Here is an 18,501-nt window from a genome sequence, read left to right on the forward strand (position 1 = left end):
GAGATAAATAAAAACCCTTCAGGCATTGTTCAGTTCCTGCTGTGCAATATCGATGAGCAATCCCCACAGAACAGTAATCACTTCCTCTCAACTCCTTTCATATGTCCCTCTGGGAAATATATATATATATATATATATATGACAGGACACTCATTCAAGATTTGGCTACTCTGACCTTCACACACACTAGCTGACAGAGGAAAGGTAACCATACAGCCAAGAGATTACAAATGAAAGCAAATGTCAACACTCACACTCATATATGTACACTATATGGCCAAAGGTATATGGACAACTGAACACCACACCCATATGTGCTTATTGAGCATTTAATTTCAAAACCATTGGCATTAATAAAAGTTGGTACTCCCGGACAGCAGCAACAAGATTTTCCAATAGATGTTGGAAGACGGCTGGAAATTTGAAACATATGAACATTGAAAAACATTCAGATGCCATCAGTGCATTTGATCACTCTCATACAGTACATACAAACAGTTACGATTTGTGACTTTAACAGAACATTTTTAATGACTTTATTCCTTGTTCACAGCATGAGCAAAGTTCTGATTAGCAATAAACCATCTAATTGGATTAAAGCAAATTAGCATTTGCAATGTCAGCTCAGTTTTAGTCATGACAATAATCTTCTGATCCGGGAACTGCAGAAACATTAATTACTAAAGACAATGAACCAAAAAAAAATAACATTGTGTCCACAATTTTTGGCTGGTTTATCAGCCACAGGTGGTTTATTATTATACATCTGGGTGAATCTCTTGAAAACATGTACAATTAATATTTTACCTCAAAATCAAGAGAGAAAAAGCCATTACATTTAGCATAAATACATTGTAGGCTACTATAGACAAGGGTAATGGGATTTTTTATTTTTTCAAGACAAAAAGTCAGCACACCACAGCTCCAAGGAATAATAAACCAGTAGGTGGGATTATGCTAAATTGTTTATTCATTGGATCTGTGGTGTGCTGACTTTTTTCTTTAAAAAGCTTAAACTGAAGCATATTACTATTTTTTGAACGGTGACATTATTTTCATGACAATTAGCAAATTTTCAGACAAAATTTTAATTACCATAATGCATCCAGACATTTTATATTTGAGTTATATAATATTATATTCTCAGTGGTATATCTAATTACAATGTATTTTTTTACTGTAAAATCTCTGTAGTACAATTATTTTCTTCATTTCAATCAGCATGCATCTCTAGACAATATATAACAAACACTACCATGATGTACAAATACTTTACATTTTTTATTTTGTCTTCACAGTAATGAGAAGGGTGACAGTAAAGCTTATTTAGCATGGTAATTGAAAAAGGAGTTGAAGAAACAAAGTGCCTTATTGTAATAAAAATATTGTATTTATTTTTGTAAAAACATTTTGTTTGTTTTTTACTTAATTGTACTTAAATGGGTTAAAAAAGGTGATAAGATATCTTATTCACTTTTTATTTTGGGATGAAATCTGTCCTTCTGTACAGGCACAAAGAAAATCCAGTTTCCCAGGATCAGGATCACAACAGAGTCTACTCGGAACGCTAGCACTCAGGAAACACCTTACAGAGCACAGCTGATCACAGTACTGGTTCAGCAGCTGCAGAGCAATGCCATTGGTCCATCCAAATTGAGAAAATCAAGAATTGAGGAACAAGAGTCGGTCACCCTATTGGTGCTTCATGAGAATGAACAATTTCTAATAAAACTGGATTTTAGAAACTGGTGTGGTGTTTGCTTTTGCAGAACTTGCAACCACCCACAACAAGCAAGCATTGTGGCAGTCAGGGCATTGCTCTGCGGTTGCTAGTGTTCTTTGTGGTTGCTAGGACATTATTAGGTGATTGGCGTTCACTTGATTGTAAGGACCTACAGAGCTGAAATCTTCACAAATCTTCATTTGTGTTCAGCTGAAGAAAGTCATACACATCTGGGATGGCATGAGGGTGAGTAAATAAGAGAATTTTCGTTTTTGGGTAAACTATACCTTTAAAAGCCCATTCCATTAAAGTGCAACACTTCAGATATAAATATTTGTCATTACTCTGAGCTTGAAATTGCATGCTCTGGTCTCAAATAATTTGTCTCTTCCTTCTTTATATTGGTCCTTTAGGGTCTCAGAGGAAATGAGATTCTACATTTCAAGAATGGTTCTGCTGGTTTGAGAAACTCTAATTTATCCCTAATTTATCCAGAGATTAAAATGTCTCAGAAGAGCAGTGCTCAGCGTTGGACTTTGAATATGTAAATATGAACAGACCATTAATACCTGAACTTCATACTCGCCACCTCCTCCAGGCTTTCAAATACCTTGACACCATACGGTCACAAGGATACAGGCAGAAGATTAAGGGTGAGCAAGAGAGAGAGAGAGAGTTTAGTCAATTTTTATCAATTTCTGAAGGCTTCTAAAAGTGTCAAATGTATTCTTATTTTTCCCTGTCTGCTGCCTTTGAAATCCCATGATAGTCACTAGCAAAGAGCTTGAGACTGTGCATACAATCTTCTGGAAGTCAACCTACGAATTGACTACCGTTCTCTCTGTACATTACACTGAAATCTGAGAAAGAAATTTCCATTGCATTTAACTAGTGCAGAAAGTAAATGGAACTCAAAACGTTATGTGCAATGGACTTCACCTTCTCAAACATGGCCTCATATTTGACATATGCCTTCTAGTTGGTCTGAATCCACCATTGGGCCAAATCAGGCCAGCTCTTTAGTGTGGGCTGAATCGAGCCCAGAAGAGAAGAGATGATTGATGGGGTGAGAAGTCTGTGGGTAATTTAAATGGTAAATCACCAACTACTGAGCATCATTAATCACATCTTAATAGCCACTTCAAAAACTCAAAGACAAAATGTGACAGCAAGTAAATTGAATTTTGACAGGAATAATGTGATTTAGCCAGCACATTTAACACAATTAAGTCTCATGTGCTCTTATTTATAGCAGCTGAGGTGTAAAATGTGTATTTGATGCTGAAGTATATGATATCTGCCAGCTTGTGCTTTTGGATAACCAGTAAACCACTGGACTAAGTTATATTGTCAAGGAATATAGTCTACAAGGAACCGCAGATCATGCTGGGTATGCCAAGAGACACATAATATTCAATGAGAAAACAATGTAACTGGGTTTGGGCACAATTTTATCCAGTGTGAATTGATTGGATTAACAAAAGTGGGTGTTCCATAACACACTGGAGCTAGACCTAAATGTAAGTTTACATGGATTGTGGAGGACTACTCACCTCCTGAAATACCCCACCCATTTTTGAGGAGGCTATTTAACTGGAACATAAAGGCCTCAAGAGCATCCCAACATATCCCATGGTGATGCTAAAGGTTGCCTAAAAACAATGCCTAAATAGCTATATGGCTGTTGGTTAACATTAATATTGATTCTTTCTGCATTCATACTTTTAGCCGGCATGCTTACTAGCAATGCATTCATTTTATTTTCCCCTCGCAAAATATTTCTCCCAACACTACAGTGGTCAAAACTATGTAGCACACACGCTTTTGATACATAAAGTGCCACATTGTGCTGCTGCTGTCAGTTTAAAAAGTTTGAGTAAATCTATCTAAGGCTAAAACTATAATGGTGTCCCACTAGGACATGGCTTGTAAAATCAGGACTATCCAGATTTTATTGGGACATCTGATCAACCTAAGTGACCTAGGTCAGGGGTTTGAAATATGATGATCCCTTAGCGAGGGATAACGATCCATTTATACTGTGTGAAAAAATTAGTAAGCATGGTAGTTAAATGATTGGAAATTATTTAAATAAATTAATAAATAAATATTTAATATAAAAATCCAACAGAAATCTTACTACCACACCTGGAGTCGCAAGTTCGAATCCAGGGCGTACTGAGTGACTCCAGTCAGGCTTCCTAAGCAACCAATTGGCCCGGTTGATAGGGTGGGTAGAGTCACGTTGGGGTAACCTCCTCCTGGTCGCTATAATGTGGTTCTCGCTCTTGGTGGGGTGTGTGGCGAGCTGTGCGTGGTTGCCGCGGAAAATAGCATGAAGCCTCCACATGCGCTAGGTCTCCACGGTAACGCTCAACAAGCCACGTGATAAAATACACGGATTGACTGTCTCAGACATGGAGGCAACAGAGATTCGTCCTCCACCACTCGGATTGTGGCGAGTCACTATGCCACCACGAGGACTTAAGAGTGCATTGGGAATTTCAAATTGGAGAAAAGGAGAAAAAAAAACATCCAAAAGAAACAAATAAAATATTATCTGGAAAATATTTACTTTGTATTAAGTTGACCACACATCTTTTTCTACCCAGTGATAATGTTACAAATAAAAATAAAAAACAATTATCTGAAGTCCTAAGAAAACAGAATGAAATAATAACATCAAATATGATAAATGTTTACTTCTTTATCCTATATTTGCACTTTTTGTTCTCAGAAATTTCCTGTGGAACACACTCCCTTGCAGTCCCCGGACCGCAGCTTGAAAACCCCTGACCTAGGTGTCCTCAGCCAAAACCAAAACATTTTAATAAGACATTAAGAAAAATTACAAAGGCAAACATTTGTCTTTGAAATAATGTTCACCAATGAATATTGGGGACATGAGATCATCCATTCATTGGAAATTGATTGGCCGTTACATTTTAGAATGGAGCCATGTTTTTGTGAGGGACCTTAAAAGTAAAAGGGATGTGTGACATAAGGCAAAAATTCATTTCAGAGGTGAAATTAATTACAATTTGGTATAATATTACGAAGACAAACTTTTTTTTATTTCCTTTGGAATAATGTGAATCTAATGAATTGCACACAGGACTGTAAAGTGTAATGGGAAGTGTGGTAAGGAGACCTTATACCCTCTATAATCATGTGTCAAGGAGGTCAGGCATTAGACATGACCCTCTACTGCCCACTCTCACTCTGAGTGGGAATCCCATTAGGATAGTCCAGACCTCCACTATTCTAAACACACACAGACAGACAGACAGACAGAGAGAGAAGACTTTAATCAGGGAAGGTTTTTTATTTTTTTATTTTTTTTAATCTATAATATTGTGCATAGAGTGCCATCTGCTGTTGAGCAAAGAGCTTTGCTTCAGTTACACCATTGCTACCTCCCGCTGTTTGCAAAATCTCACATTTCCTGTGAAACCTATATATAAAATGTTCCTGGTTATTTAAGGTGCTTTGCAAATTAACTGGGAAAGAAACTGGGAAGTGAACAGGAGTGTTGCTCAAGAGGGCTTATTAGACAAATAAATTACAATTTATTTTTCACCAAGTGTGTAAGAAAGGTGCTAATTAAAGCAGCATTAGGTCACACGATGAGATATCTGGAGTCTGTCTATACTACTAAAGTGTGAGGAAGCATTGCACATGTTGTATAAAGTCTAGGGGTCCAGTCCATGGAAAAGAGCACAATAAAGTTTCAGGAGCAGGGTCTCACACACACACGCACACACACTGCCTGACTCCTCAATATTCAGCCTATTACAAGACTACTTGCCAAAATAAATAAATGCACAAGAAACAATGATTTCAGATGAAATTATTTTATTAGCTTACTTGTAGAGATCACAAAGTGATCTGAGAAGCAGGAGAGGCTCGCAGAACACGGATGAGCGGTTGTTACAGAGCAATATCTGACCACTGGATGGCGCTATTGACCAATCAGAAAGAGTTGGGGAGAGCTGTGTAATATACAAGTATATTATTAGGTTATTAGGACAGACTCATGCTTTGGTACTGTACAGCCTGATCTGCCATCTCAGGTCAAGATTAACAGCGTGCCCAGAGAGGTGCCATTTTAGATGGGTAGAAGGCCAAGTGTCGATTCTTGTTTACTAGACTGAAATCAAACCAGCCTCCTTTCTCCGTGTCCCACAGTAAATTTTCAGCTGTCTTAATTCTAGCAGAAAGTGCCTGCTCATATTCCACTGCCTTGTGCTCATTTCCTACAGGAAACAGTTGGGTCAGACAATGACACATGGTGAGTTTAAAAGCATAAAAACAACATTGAACACATACCACAACCGTACAATGTTACAATGTAACAGAGCTTAGGATATATCCTAAAGTGCTTATTAACATACAATACAACAAGCCGTATTCTTCAGAGGCTCTCATGATCACAATATATACACATGTATAGATTCTTCTTTTCTAATCACACACACACACACACACACACACACACACACACACACACACACACACACACACCACTAAGCCACAGTTACAACTAGACCTTTATATTTTGCTTCAAAATTTATGTGTTAAATATTACAATAAAATAAGGGGTAATCTGTGTTTTATCTCCATTACCCAGAATCCTGTGGAAAGATGCCAATAGATGCTCATTGCGACAGATAATGGCATGGATATCAACATGCAGGATGGAGCTGGTCTGTGTGTCAAGCAGGGTGCCATTTCTTCAGCCCGTGCGGTCAATATAACAACGAGAAGAGAAATCCCAGCCTGACTTCACTCCAGTTTTCGGTTCTATCCTCCAGTGTGTTTGCAATACACAAACATATTCATGCACATAAATGTCACACAGTGAAGCTGATGAATATCTAAGTCAACGTTTATCTACCAACTCATCTTAAAAGGGCCATATTGCTATTGTAACACTTTTGTACAAATGTTATGTACTTATATTCCAAAAAGTTTATTTAATTGCAATAAGGTTTCATTTCTTAATAATATAGTCACAAGTGAAGAGAACATGACCCAAATAGACACATTTAAAAGAATATATCTTGTGGACACAGATGTTTTTGAAAAAAACATTGAAATTAATTAAATTTGGCATGTGTCCTCAGAATATCATGTTGTCCATGTGTACTTGACTTCTGTTAAATTTGGATGTTGTGCAAAAGAAAAATACACAATTACTCATTATGGACCACACCCAAAAATGTATTTGCTTAAATATTTGGCCAAATTTCATGTGAATCAAACGGCCTATGACAGGTCTGAAAAAAAGTAGGTTTTTCAATTGAAATCAAAGTGGTAGAAATTGTTAACACTTTACAACCTTTTTATTAAATGAACATTAAACAAGTTTAATAAGTGCTGTCCATTGTTAGTTCATGTTAACACACAACATTATTGTAGTGTTACCATTTCATTTTACATGACCCTTAGAATTGAAATTTTTTGTTTGTTTTTGTTACTGAACCTTTAAAGCTTATACATGGAAATTACCTTTATTATGACTGGCCAAACCTTTTTGCTGGTGAAATAAAGCGCTCACCAAGCTTGTTTATAAAACCCCATATATATTGATGGCTATGTTAATGTACTCATGGTTGTGACATTATGGCCATACCACAGTTTGATTTATTATAAAGTTTCCATAAATGGTCTGGGTCAACTAGGATGGTAGCAGTGTGTTGTGAATGTTGTAATACATCTACATTGTATATTGAACTTTTGAAAATCATGCGTTACATTATTTGACCCTTTTAGGGTTCATGTAAGGATAAGATTTTTGATAAGTCATCGTTTGCTGGTTTGAACTTCATAAAAGGTGTTGATTCTTGAATCAAAGGTGCTGCTTAAATCACTGCTTAATTTTGGAATCTATAAAAGCACCTTGATTCATACCTGTCGACAGGGGATTGTAACAGTATTTCTTATTATATTATTCCTCTGGAGAATGCCTTTTCAATTTGCCTGGAATAAAATACTTATTTAAAGTAACTGCTAAGGTCAGTATTATTAGCCCTCTTAAGAAATTATCTGTTTGATTGACTACGGAACCAACCACTGTTATACAATGACTTGCCTAATTAACCCCCCAAGCCTTTAAATTGCACTTCAATCCGAGGATTAGTATCTTGCAAAACAACTAGTGAAGTAATATAAAACTGTCATCATGGCAGAGAAAAAAGAAATTTGTTTAGACTTGAAAAAAAGAATTGTTAATGCTCAAAGCAGGAGAAGGATATACACGTTTATCAAAGCTTTTTCAGGTGTAAAGAACTGCCGTGAGAAGTATTATCAAGAAGTTTGAAGAGACCCACACAGTGGACAACAAGACTGGCAGAGGCAGAAAGTGAAAGATTTCAAAAACCTTGGAAAGAAAACTGGTGAGAGAGGTTTCTAAAACCCAAGAACAACTGCAAAGACACTAGTGAATGATTTGGCCAAGTCTGGGATTGATGTCTCAACGAAGACAGTCACTAGAGCCCTGCCAAGGAATGGACTGCAAGGTTGCAGACCAAGAAAAACTCCACTTCTGAAGAAGAGACAACTCCAAGCTAGACTGAAGTTTGCCAAGGACAACCTAGAGAAAAATGATGCATACTGGAAACGTGTCCTTTGGTCAGATGAGACAGAACTAGAGCTCTTTGGCCATAGAGATGTTGCCTATGTTTGGAGAAAGAAGGAAGAGGCGCTCAACCCAAAGAACATCGTTCCCACAGTGAAACATGGCGGTGGGAGTATAATGCTGTGGGGATGTTTAAGTGTGTCTGGAACTGGGAATCTCATCAGGGTCGAAGGAATAATGAAAAAGGAAGACTAAGAGAAGATTTTGAAAGACAACCTCAGGCAATCTGCAACAAAACTAGGTTTGGGTCGACATTTCGTTTTCCAGCATGATAAGACCCAAAGCATACCTCACTTCGGGTGAAAAACTACCACCAAACAAGCAAAGTGAATGTACTTGACTGGCCTACACAAAGCCCAGACTTGAATCCCATAGAAAATCTGTGGGTCACTCTGAAGACTAGAGTCCATGCCAGGAGACCAACAAATCTGGAGGAGCTTGAGAGATTTGCTAAGGAGGAATGGGCTGCACCACCTAAGGAGAAATGCCTAAAACTTGTTGAGAACTACAACAAAGACTAAATGCTGTTATCATGCACTTTTGACTATTACCATCACAGGGCTAATAATTTTGACCTGTAGACTTGTTTTATTCTTGGTTATAATTTTGTTTCTACTTGTATTATAAACACTAAGTTGCCTAAATAAACTATTATGTTTAGAAATGCCATGTTGAATAAAACTTTGCTCCATTAAACAGCACTTGGAAATTATTTGAAAAATAACTAATTATTTCATAGGGGGCTAATAATTTTGTCTTCAACTGTAGGTAATCACAATGCAAGTGGATGCGAATCAAAATTTTGAAGCCCCAAAATCCACATAAAAGGAACATAAATGCACTCCAGCCGACTCTAGTGGTTAAATCCATATCTTCAGAATAGATCTGATAGGAGTGTTAGCTGAAATATTCTTCTACAAACCTTTGTGTTCAGCAGATGAAAGAAAGTCATTCACATCTTGGATGCCATGAGTAGAAGTAACTCATGAGAGAATACATTTTTGGGCGAATTAACCCTTTAAGTAGGCTATTTATGCATCTTGTATGCCTTCTATTTTATATTGTTTTTAATAAACAGATATTATGTCCTGACTGTATTACATTTATGAGAATCTAATGTGAATCCATCATTGAAAACAATGAAAATTACAAATAAACTCAAAAGTAAAACGTATAATTGCATTACAGCAGCCTTATGATAATTCAATTGTTTTACAAGTCATGTAAATTGGGCAAAAATGTGCTTAAAGGGATATTTCACCCCCAAATTTTTAATTCTATCACCATTTACTCACCCTCATGTCATTCCAAACCTGAATGCCTTTCTTCTGTGACTCACAAAAGAAATTAGGCAGCATGTTACCCTCAGGTCACCATTCATTTTAACAAAAAAAAAATACAAAATGCAATGTCATTGATTAAAATGAGGTTAACATTCTCTTTGTGTTCCATGGAAGAAAGGAAGTCATACAGGTTGAAAGCACAGGGTAAATGATGAATTGTCCCCTTTAAATATCATCAAAATAATAAAACATTTTTAATAATAATACATACAAAATCACAACGATCATAACACTAGGATTAATTTCCTTTATGAAATTCACAAAGTACAGCGTTTAATAATAAGAGGATGTACCTGGGCCCACCTGCATGTACATTGTAACGATTTAGGATATGCTTCACTCACCTCCACAGCAAGAGAGTGATTCTGCATCCAAAAGCTGTAGTCTTTCTCTAGTGCTGGCAAAACTTGCCTAAACACACACAGACAGACAGACAAGCGCATGCAGCACAGAGGCGATGAAAGCAGATCTGCACAACACCTCAATATTCAAGAAACCTGTGGGAGAGCAATTTTGTAGAGAAGTTTACCTAAGGAAGTCTTTGTATCTGGTGACCTCATAGAAGCTTTCCACCATTATGGGAAGGAATGGAGGTTGACTAAGCCACTCGTAATAAATTCAGCGTGTTTGGGACAAAGCCGAATGGAAATGAAGGAACAGAGAATTAAAGAACAAGGTAGCTTTTCACCGCTTGAGACATTTTGTACCAGAAAGCAACATTTAGAAAACATATTGATATTGATTGATAGCATAACATGTAAAAGGACTCATTTGGAAATAAGCCCACCTTTCCACCAAGTACATGAATTTCAGGATCATTCCTCAAGCAGTTCCAGTCATCTCAGACAAAAGGAGACCATTACCCAATGCGAGTCACTGAAAAACAAAAACTTGATTCTTACATTTTCTGAAGAAAATATGAGTGTTGATTGCCACTGTACATGTCTGGTTGGTTGCTAGGCCAATAAGTAACCAGTTTGCAATTACCTACATCAAAAGTACCCACCTTCAAGTCTTAATGACATTCTCGGGATAAGCCTGGGGTCCAGTCTTCAATGCAAGTCTATGGGACTTCCACACCTTGTCAAACCAAGGAGCAGGGAGCACTGCCCTCCACAGACACGCTTTTGCGCTCAAGACTGGACCGAGCACAACAGAATGCAGCGATCTAAAAACGGGTATTTCACAGTTTCAAACTACATTTAACTTGACACAGCATCCTAAAAACACAGCTATAAATACAAGCGAAACACAAAGCAACCAAAGTGAGATGCTCCAAAGTATATACAGTTCATCCGGGAAAGTATTCACAGCGCTTCACTTTTTCCACATTTTGTTATGTTACAGCCTTATTCCAAAATGGATTAAATTTTCCTCAAAATTCTACAAACAATACCCCATAATGACAATGTGAAAGAAGTTTGTTTGAAATCTTTGCACATTTATTATAAAAAATAAAATTAAAAAAAACCAAGCAGTTTGGCACCAATTACAGCCTCAAGTCTTTTTGAGTATGACTCCAATTAAGTTGTAGAAACATCTCAAGGATGATCGGTGGAAACACATTGGTGGAATGACCTTCCCAACTCCATCCAGTAGTTGGAAAATATACAGTAGTTTCTGAAATTTGGTTTGATTTGACATGGAATAACCCTTATAACATTCTTCCGATGGAACTGTACTTTGTAGCATGTCCTGGCTCCATATAATGAAAGTAAATGGGGACTGGGGCTGTCAAGGTCCAACAAATAAATAAAATCCCCATGAAAGTTTCATAATAGTGATCATCACATCAAAACTTGTTTCATGTGTCTCATCTCGTGTCAAATATGGTCATTGGAATGACACCAAACATGGCTTTATGACGCACCATATTAGTTTATATTATAGGAGAAATTGAATGAGATTTGATGTAGTTACGGTGGAAGGGAAGATTTTCAGTGGATAACGACTAAGACTTTGCAGTATACAGCATACATCTTATGGACTTCTTGTACGGTACTTTGACGGTGCTTCTTTGCCATTTTTAGAGCTTGAAAGTCCCAGTGTATATTTACTTCCATTCAGAATTTCTTTCATACATGACTATTCCTCTAAAATCCTGTGCATCAAGTTGACAATCCATTAATGCACACAAAGTGTTGTCTTAGAATGCCAGTCTGTAGGGGTCCACATCTCTTCAAAGTATACATGTAACTCAGTGGTAAGATCTGCCATTTCCCCTGCTTACCTGTAGAGGTTGTTGTGGAGGCTTTTGCTCATATCACATGAAATCAACAGACTGCAAGCCTACAGCTTTTTCTAGACATCAGAAGAAACCAAATATCTCAGACTCACCAGGAACTGCAGTCAGCTTCATATCTACAAAGTACTTTTGATCATCAATGAGTTTAGCCATTTGCACCCATCTCAGGACTTCTCCAGTGCAGTAGATCTGAAACAAGTCATGCAACATACAGACACTGTTGGTAACAGGGCAGTTTGTTTGTGACCACATCTTGAACGGTGCTCACAGGTAGATCAATATTTTTCCCCTTTACAGTTTTGCTTTCATAAAAGGTTCAAAGCTCATTGATTCAATGAGTAATTGCCAAGTTCAGCAATAATGAGAATCCCATCTGATAGCTGTTAAGAGTCTTTTATAATGCAGAGAGGACTATCTTCAAAGCTAGTCATACATCATAAGGTAATTCACAAGAAATACTATTAAATTGACATAATCCAAGCACCAAAACCTGTCAGAACCTGTTATGCAAGTTAGAATAACTCTAAATGTTGAGCTGAATTTATGAAAACCTTGCATTAATGTTTAAATATTAACTTCCTAGTGGATATTTCAAGAAAGCTTCTAATTTCAGTTACAAAGACCACTTTGCTGTCGCAAGGTGCTGGGAGTGTATTTCCATATGAGATAAGGATGGATGAAATGATCTGCATTATATGTCAGTGCATTTTGCTGATTAAGTTATGGTTATCGAGGAACAGTGCAGCCTCTGTGAGAACTCTTTACATATTAATCAGTGGGTAAAAAGTCTATGGCACTAGTAGTAAACATTTTCCCATATCAAGTTGTAAAGATTAATATTATATATGCACATCACATGAGATTTCAATTGGGAAAAGTCATTCAAGTATTAAATCAAAACTTGCAGTTGAATATCTTTAAGATATTAAAAAGGCATTTGGGGCATCTCAGACCCCAAGTGGAACATGAGGATTTAAAAATATTGTACAATTCTTTATACTATCAACACATTAAATTTGTAAGGGGAAGAAAAAAAAAGAAATTCACTTTCTGATGCGTCAACACTGCTGACATGATACCACCTTGCAAATTTAGGTAAACAAAAAGAAACACACTTTAGTGGAAGTTCAGTGAGCTTTATTTTTAAACGAAAACCATCACAGATGTTAACAATTGCATTTACACATCACAAAACCTCAATCTTTAAAATGTAGCATCACTGAGAACAATGCCAATTGAAATTGCCCAATTTCAAAAAGAAAAACTTTAACTTTTGAGATCGCTTAAATTTGGTTGGTCATTTAATAACGCAATAGCCAACAGATGTTCACTTAAAGAAAAAAAAAAAATCCCAAATCTAAGGGTAAAGTTTAGAGATTTAATTTTCCTTAACCAGAACTATGGAATTGTTGACTTCAATTTTTGATTAGCCAATTCTCCCCCACCAACCCACCAACCCAGGCTGATGTATCCAAACATTCCAACGCTGAACAGGCCGATTACAGTAAACCGGCTAAGTGTCCAGAATTAGGAAATGGATACAGCAGGGCAGCAAAACACCCCCCCCCCAAAAAAAAGCTGAAGAATGAGTGGATTTTGATGAGAAAATGTTTGTATCCTTCAGATAATTACTGGTTTTAATCAGGATTGGTGAGATGTTCTCCACCTCATTCTTCTACCAAAAAGAAATAACCAAAACCCCAACCACTGTAGTAAAGACCACAGCACATCCAAATCACATGCTGCCATGCAACAAGTCAGGAATTAACTGTGATTTTCACAGCAAGTGATTAACAAACACCAGGCTGCTGCCAAAGAGCCCATTACCTCATATGCTCCTCTCTAGAGCAGATCTCCCATTTAATTACCCCCAAAAGAAGCCAAGATGACTAGAAAGGTGGGGCATCTGTGCACACAGCAATAGAGAAAAGGATACAAGCTTAGAATCAAGCAGTGTTACTTTGAAAGTGTTGTGAATTCTGGAGTAAAATGATAAGGGGTCTACAGACACCACAGTAACCAAGTCATGCTCATTTGTTAAGCACAACCTTTAACGTAAATGTATTTGGAAAAACTCTTGTGGCACTTCCCAGTAGACATTACTGATCAATTTAAAAAGAAACATCTCACCTGCATTTGATTTTGAAATGTGGACACGTTAATCCGTAAATTAAAATTCATGTCAGGTCAATTCTGTGCCAATTCTTACAGAGCAAAATTGCATTGTCAGGTCAATTCTGTGCCAATTATCACAAAAAGCAAAATTGCATTCCTCCCAACCTCCTACCTACCCTATAAAGATATAACCCTTAAACTTAACGGGTCAAAAACTTATCCAAAAGCAGCAGAAGTGCTAAAGTACCTCAAGCCAGTCAATCCCCAGCTAAAAAAAAAAAAAAACACTTTCAAAATTCTTGAAAGGCTCTTAGTGTTTGGGGAGATACATATTCTGCTGAAAAAAAAAAAAAAAAAAAAACATTTGGTTGTCAGCACCCATGAAATACCCATGTTAAATACCAATGTTAAATACCCATGTCCCAGCCACTGTATTTCCTTAACTCGCCACAGTATTTCCTTAACTTCGCTTCCACACACTCATCCCCCAAAAAATCAAATAGCAATTACCTGTTCACGGTCAGTCTTAACACCTCTATCCAAACCGAGCAAGCGCCTTCAGCACAAGTTCGGTCCGCATTATTGCCCAACCCCTGAACTAGAGTTCAAATATAAGTGCAGCCCACAATGCAAAGGTTTAGATTCTGTAAAGTCTGTGCAGCATCTTATTGTGAAAAAGGACAAACTGTGCACTAGATCCCTTTGCCGCTATATTGTTAGTCCATTGTTCATAATTCATCCATTTTGTTTTACATATATTTTTCCAATGGGAAATGTCCAAGTCTTTCAACCACCCCATCCCCCACCCAAAGGTCTTTTTAATGTCATCATGTCCTAGTGCCAACAGCCTAGGGGACCCTGCAGAGTGCCTCGTAAGTCAGTGTTACAAACAAAAGGCTGGAAAGCAAATAAGCCTCATGTTTTCATTCTTAAATGAGGCCGATTGAGCTACTCAAGTCAGGAACTGTCAACACTGGGTAAAGGATGAGTTAATTTATAATACACAAGAGCAAATTTGAACTGCACCCACCTGCTCAAATTATATTTGAGAGTCTACAAGCTTATACCCAAACAGACTCTTGAACAGAATTTTAGGATTAAAAAAAAACAAAACTGGAGTCCAATTTTTCTTAACAAGGTGGTGCACTGGTATAAACTTGGCTTAACTTCTTTCCCAAGAGGGGGAAAAATGGGGATAAGCAAAATAGTGCCACCCAGTGCTGACAGAATCCTGGATTTAAAAGCTCTTTTCAACATTCTTCTCTAATGGTCATCCAGCCTTGTTGGCTTGTTTAAAACAATCCATAAAAAAAATAAAAAAAAAATATTTACAATGTGCCTGGAAACTGCACTGAATAAAAATAGGAAAAAAAAAAAAAAGGGGGGGGGGAAATGTATCCACATTCATCTGAAGGGAGATTCCTCATGGCCAAAAGAAAAGGCTGGTCCAAGTCTGGTCAAGTCTCTTAGTGTTGGCCCACTGAAGACAGAGGAGGAAAGAGTTATGGGTCTCTAGAGTCATGGCATGTTCTGTGAGCAGATGAAGGAAAAAGCCATTGAGAGATTGCAGGACCTTTGAAAGCTTGCCACCTTATCACTGCTGTCATTATCTTCACTGATATAATCTCAGTTCCCCAGGAGATTTTCTGTTCACACCAGTCAAGTACGCCAGAGGCCGCACAACAATACATGCTGCCCCTACTAGTCTTGCGGTTTAAGTTCTTTTTAATAAAATCTCCACAAAATATCTCAAGGTTGCAAATGCAAAATGGATCTTCTGATGTTAAATGGCAGAAGGCTGACATGAGATGAGATCTAGTCTCCCAAAAAAAAGAAAAAAAGGGGTTATTACTTTTTGAACAAGTTAAACTGCTTAAGGCACTTGTTACAAATGAAGATGCATAGGGATAGAGAGCAGGGTGAGCATGTGCTTGCAGTCAATATAGTCGTCACTTTATTCCTCGGTTGCTAATTCAGATCCTCTTGTCCCCTCTTTCCCTCCTCATAAATGATTTGAAGTCTTCAGGGTGAAAAAAATGGTGTAACAGTCTGTATTAGGCCATGAGTTCATCCCAATTATTGGGCCGTCGCAATGTCACATTCCTTGTGGTGGCACCAGACAGGAGAAAAAAAAAAAAAAAAAGGGTTGGAGGGGACAAACGATTGGTGATCTGGAAAAAAAAAAAAAAAAAAAAAAAAAGTCAAACATAAATTTTTAGAAACAAACTTTAAAAATCAATAGCATTTATGAAAGCTTCTACATGCACAATCACACACACACACCGATTATGCTCAGGCAAAAAAGGGGTATGTGGTCATGTAAACACCTTAATCCTCTGGGGTCTGAGGGTGTTTTGGGCCTTGGAGAAGTTGACATGTGCTTATTTCAGTTGCTTAAAAACATATTAATGGCTAACGTCTGATAACACTGTATTCAGCACAAACTGGGCTACAATAATATGTGAGCAACATGTATGTACAGGTTTGTATTTTTGAGAAAACATTTAGTTTTTTCAAAAACCATGCATAAAAGGTTAAGTAATCAAAATAAGGTCATATAACACATACTAAACATTTGTTTACAAGCCTTTTGAGAACTAGATCTTGTAATCTAGAGTTTTTGCTACAAAATGATGTGAAAATCATCCTGATCACTCATTCATACAAAACAATATAGTAATTTAAGTTTTGCAAGACAATATTGGTGTTAGAAAGGTCATATGCGAGGAGGCGTGAACTACAATGAATATTGATGTGATTCACACCTGAGAAGACAAAAGACGCCACCCCTGGGCCTATCAATGAGGAATGTGACAAAGAGAATGAATGTGAGGAGACAATGATCAAAATTTTCTTTAGATAAAGACTTCTTTTTAACTGTTGTGTAGGTCTAAAATTAAGTCTCTTCTGCTCACTAAGACTGCATTTATTTGATCCAAAATACAGTAAAAACATTGTGTGAACTCATTTTACAATTTAAAAGAACAGTTGTTTTCTATTTGAATATATTGCAAAAATGTAATTTGTGATCAAAGCTTAATTTTCAGCATCATTACTGCAGTCTTCAGTGTCACATGATCATTCAGAAATCATAATACGGTGATTTTCTAATATGGGCATATTTACATCACATTTGACACATTTACACCCGAACACATTTTTGCAAGCACAAGCTTTGTTGATAATGATGATGATAATAAATAATAATAATAATAATAATAATAATAATAATAATAATAAGGCAGCATAAACACTAGTTAAAATATAATCTAAACATTCATATTACATATCATACAGCATACAATTTAAATACCTGCTTTAGCCAAAACATTTAAAAATGTAACTAAATCTTGCTTATTAGGACATATTTAAATGTCAATACCCTGAATCCTGGTTGGCAAGTCTGGAAACAGTCCCACTAGTAAAATATGTACATGTTTATATAAAATATCATGTCAACTAATTAAAACTAAATGACTTACTCATCCGAAATTGTATCCTCAGCTGGATCAAGTCACTCTTCAAAATACAAACAATCATCGGAGTCCCTCTCTAATTCTGATGCAATTGTTAAATCTTCTTTAACATCCAGGAGTTCTCACTTGTGTTTCGAGCTGTCTTCCAAATGCGCAGAAAAATTAACGAACTACTTGTTTTTAAGGCATAGCACATTAGCGTGCTCACATTAGAGATAAATTAGCAGAGCCAGGAAAACTGTATAGCGCTTTGTTTCATATAGATTACATTGCAGAAGGATATTTTTTACATTTGAATTGTTTTATTTAAAATGTAGACATTTTAAGCTTTCTTTAGACATACGTTTCATGTTTATGTGATAAGTATTCAGAGTTTGTTCATTTTTGTGACGCGTTTCAGAAATATGCTTGCAAACCCAGAGAATGCTGAAAGCTAACCCTTTTTATTTTTTCTTTATTTTACAATGCACAAGGATTTGTTGTATTGTGAGTGTACACAAATAAAAGTAGACACTTTATAGTCTCTAACGATCCCTTACACTTATCTGTATGCCCAAAAATCATGGAGAAGTTTGTTGTTTCAGCTGTAATGATGAAAAAAAACCAGCAGGACGGGCCGGCGCATCTGTCGACCCCAGAGGGTTAAACATATGCGCACACTGAATAAGGCAGAGCGCCTGAAAAGGTGCTTTCATGCATGCATAAAAATTGGGGTAATGGGTAAAATAAAAAAAACATCATGTGCCGATCTGGGGCCTCTACCATGAAGCTCGTGGAACAAACTCCGGGTTAAAGTATTGTTTAGAGTTGACGAAACCAAACAAATCAGGCTTAATTGGTGCCATGATGCTGCTCAATCTCAGTCAACTCCGGCTTTGATCCAGAGTTTTAGATTACAAGCCCAATCCTGAAAGTTGGGACAGTATGAAAAATGCAAATACAAACAAAAAGGAATGATT

At 36.9% G+C, this 18,501-nt stretch overlaps 1 protein-coding gene and 1 pseudogene across 2 annotated transcripts in view; both read right to left on the reverse strand.

The window, feature by feature from the left end:
* The window catches only part of LOC127622806 (trehalase-like), a 44,690-nt pseudogene extending 34,408 nt beyond the window's left edge, over nt 1–10,282 (reverse strand).
* A 1,761-nt stretch (nt 10,283–12,043) lies between these two features.
* LOC127623206 (probable ATP-dependent RNA helicase ddx6) overlaps nt 12,044–18,501 on the reverse strand; it is a 30,750-nt gene continuing 24,292 nt past the window's right edge. The window contains exon 14 of one of the 2 annotated variants that reach the window (XM_052097535.1): nt 12,044–12,140. The gene's annotated coding sequence lies outside the window, so the exon portion shown is untranslated. Of the gene's footprint in view, nt 12,141–14,558; nt 16,238–18,501 lie in introns of those variants that run through there. The other variant, XM_052097534.1, reaches the window with a different exon arrangement.

Source organism: Xyrauchen texanus, chromosome 29 (genome assembly GCF_025860055.1).
Source record: "Xyrauchen texanus isolate HMW12.3.18 chromosome 29, RBS_HiC_50CHRs, whole genome shotgun sequence".
Lineage (NCBI taxonomy): Eukaryota > Metazoa > Chordata > Actinopteri > Cypriniformes > Catostomidae > Xyrauchen > Xyrauchen texanus.